This window comes from Pseudopodoces humilis, chromosome 1, assembly GCF_049639895.1.
Source record: "Pseudopodoces humilis isolate 2021_Gansu_Grassland_sample_001 chromosome 1, ASM4963989v1, whole genome shotgun sequence".
Lineage (NCBI taxonomy): Eukaryota > Metazoa > Chordata > Aves > Passeriformes > Paridae > Pseudopodoces > Pseudopodoces humilis.
Window position 1 is genome coordinate 116,044,990 of NC_142200.1, and position 3,966 is coordinate 116,048,955.

Here is a 3,966-nt window from a genome sequence, read left to right on the forward strand (position 1 = left end):
TGCTATCAGTTGCTGCTTGAATTAAATGAAAAGCAATTTCAGTGGTAAACTGAACCCTTAAATGTAAGAAAAAGATTCCATTTTCTTTTGAGCTATGATCTTAAATTATAGCACTGCCCACTAGTGCTGTTTGAGCTTAGGTTGTGTTGGTGTATTTGTTATAATAAGCCCCTTACTTAAGCAGGATTATGGTTTGGCCACAACAATACCTAGAAGAATTAAAGGTGACGAGCAAACTCTTAGTCTGGGAAAGATTTTTTTTTTATTATTTTTTTTTTAAATAAAAAACATTTTGGAGATAAAATCCTCCTAAGTTTATCAATTTAAAGGGGATTTTGTTGCTACTGTTACTTATTAAAATAAACATATTTTGACTGCTGCCTCATTTGATAACCAGTTAAATTTGGACTTTTCAATTATTCTTGTTTTGAGTAATTTTTAAAACACAGTACAGATCATGTCTATTGTGAGAAAACATTTGTAATTACTGACTGGAAATCCAGTAGTGATTTTTAGTATTTGAATAACTGAAATAAATTAAGATGACAACTCAAAAGCAAAAAACCTTTTCCAGATTATTTTTGCATTGCTTAAAAGTCAACTTCATACCAAACTAATAGTGAACAGTCTACATACATCCTCAAGCATTAGAACCATTTTGGAATCTAAGTAAATTCTCTAATTTTAAAAGAAGTAAAATCTTATACTTGAAGCTGAATTTAAATAGTCACAGCTGATGTAAAATGTCCCTCACTGGTATGTGGCAGCCATTTTAGGTGTTCAGGTTGTTTTGTTGTTTTCTACTAGTATTTATACAGTAGAAATATAAACGCTTGAAGCATTGGAATCCAATCAGCATATCATAAATACAGTGCAGCATTTCAGGATAAGAGGTGAATTTTTGATTTTCCTTTGAAAGTAACATCTTCAAGGTTTTTAAAAAAATATTAGAAAAATTAAGAATAAAAAAAAGCATAGAAGTATAAGACCAATATTCAAACTTTTCCTAATGTTTTATTCTTTAAGCACACTAAGGCACTTGAAACATTTTGAAACATTAGTTTATTTAGGTACTCAGTATCTGTAAGAAAAGTCCCTGAGATATTTCTTATTCTATATCTGACTGTTGGTTGTGTAGGCAGCTCTCTAGCAGCTGAACTAACAAAAACAATGATTTTCAGACTTTGCCCTCTTGAGCCAAAGCAATAGTCTATAATGCTTGTGATTTTAGCTACCTATTTAGAAGTTAAGGAAGCAGAACAGAAAAAAACACCAGAGTCTGAAGAATTAAAGGTAATTTCCATTTTAATTCCAAGCTACTTGGAATTGTGTTGTGTGAATCCTAACCTAATAATGAATGGATGAGATTTAGAGGTTCAGCTTGAATACATTCCCACAGCTGCTCACATGGCCCAAGCTGCATCACAGTTGTGCCTCTCCCAGATCCTGCTTTTTGATCTGAATCAATACCATTTGCCCCATTTGTCCCCAGCTGCCTTTTAAAAACAAACAAAACTTGCTACTTGTTCCTGGATCTTAATTCAATTTATTCCTACCTGTCTTCATCCCATCAACTACCCCTTTTCTACCACAGCAAACCCAACTCTTACAATTTTAAGGCCCTTCATGGTTATGGATCCCTCACAGATCATCTTTTCTTCTGCATCGGCTCAGTGCCAACGATGGCAGCTCCCATTCCTCCTCAACCAAAGTTTCCTGCAAGTACTTTTATGCAATTTAATAGACTGCCCCTGATGCTCCATAGTTTTCCACAAAGTTTACACGGCCATTATTTCACATTCCTTCAGCTCTTGTCCTGAAACTTACCTGTGCTGTGATCCTGACAAAGAACCTAACAGTAGATTTTATGTGCTGATTTGTATCTACTATGCTGATGATAATAATTTTCCTGTTATTCGATGCTGCTACATTGTGTTACATTCGCCTATTATTCCTTGCAGTGTTCACAGAGATTCCCTGAAAACTCACTTAACTCAGTGTGAAGACTGTCATTGCTTTCAAAGGTTTTGGATTGGGTTCCTAGATGATCAGTCTTTTCCATTTTATAACACGCTGGGGGCCCTGACCAAGTAAATTGTAAATCTGATATTTTACCCTTCCTCCGGCCTGCATCTCAATGGTAGATCCTTCTGTTTGGTCCTGGGGGAATAGTGAAGACCAGCCACTGAATACCGTTGTGTTTTTTTCATTTAGAAGTAAATTTTAAAAAGTGTGTTCTTTAGACATTGTTTTGAGGATGCTGAAGCTTTGTCCCATGATTTTTCTTATCCTAAATCCATGTAACTAATTCTACTTTAAATATTCACTTAGGTATTTAACTGACTTTGAATTAGAATAGCCTCGTGCACGGGCATTTGAATTGTGTTTTTTCCAAGACCCACCCCAAAATGGAAACAAAAAAACTTGTGAAATCCAGAGCAGAATTAGCCCGTTTCTACTGGCGGCCTCATTAAGTGCAGTGCTGTAAAACCATGCAGAGTCACACAGAAATTTTTGTTTAAGTTACGACACTGACTCCATATTTCTGTACCAAATAGTTTGAAAAAAATTTATACTTAGATGTCAGTGGGAAAATGGGAGGCCTCTATGCAAAGAAACACAGAGGACCCACTTTTACCACCTCCCTGTTCCAGGCAGAGGTGACCCAGAAAGGTCCTCCTTATCTCCCTGTCATCCATCAGAGAAAGAATAGCAAATTTTAAAATCAGTTCTGGAAGAGTTTGCAAGTTGGCACAAGAGCCTGTAATGGTTCTAAACCTTTAACATTATTTTAAGGCTATATTTAAATATATATGTGTCATTTAAAATAACTCACATGCCCTCCTCCCATTTGCTATTATTCATTTCAGCACCGATGCAACAGCCAAATGCTTTACCAGCCTGTGTCGCTAACACTTGCATAATAACTTGAGATCTCACAACCCCTCTATTTATCAAGCAACAATGTTACCAAAAATAACTATATGCATAGCTATAAGGGGAGCTGGGGAGGGGGAGAGGGGGAAAGGGGATGGGGAGATTTGTCAATACAATTTGAAACCTGCAATAAAGAGCTAGCGTTGAAGCTTTCACAGTGTGTAAGTCACTTTTCCTGATGGGCACTTATCACAAGGTATAGCCAGAAAAAAGAGGGTCTGTGCAGGCCCTTGGAGAGGCACCAGGACTACCAGGTCAGCGTGGGGCTCTGGAGTGATTGCACTGCACATATCACTGTGAACCAGCAGCAAGTACAACGGGGGAGACATCTCAAGCAAGGTCCACAATATCAGTGCAACAAACCCCCAGAAGCCCCTTGCCCCCTGCACCTTCCCAACACAGCAGTAATCATTATTTCCCTTGCTATGTACCTATTCTTAACACCATTATTCACAGCAGAATAATGTGTTCTAGTGCAAAATGGGTTTTTTTGCAAACTACAGGAGGTGAATAAAGAAGGAATGCCACTGTTGTGTTCACTGTCCACTCACTGTCCGCTTACTTTACTCGTGTGTATGTCTGTGCGTCTGTGTGTAGCTTTCCTTTTCAAAGCCTCAGCATTCCTGGGGGTGGGAGGGAAGAAGGAAGGGAGGCAGCAGCTCTTTAGAAAGGCTGCTTCATCTGTGAAGTTTACAAAATACCATCAGCATTGCTGAACTAATGAATAACAAGAATGTGTTGTCTCTAGCTTTTATGCAGACTGTTCTGAAAAGATTCAAAACTGTGTGGGACCTGCAGCGTTGATCTGCCTATTCCAGGTACAGCTTCAATGATTTTTATCTCAGCTTGGAACACAGAGTGTGTTCTGATACTAATACTGATAAAAGCATAAAGGCTGATGCCATCTGCCATGGCAACTATCAAGATGGCAGCTGCTTTTCATCAGCTTTATCTGAACTTTGCGTTAACGGGAATTCAGACACTGTGGGTGCATTTTCAAAAAGGACATAAAAATGATAGCACTCCTCT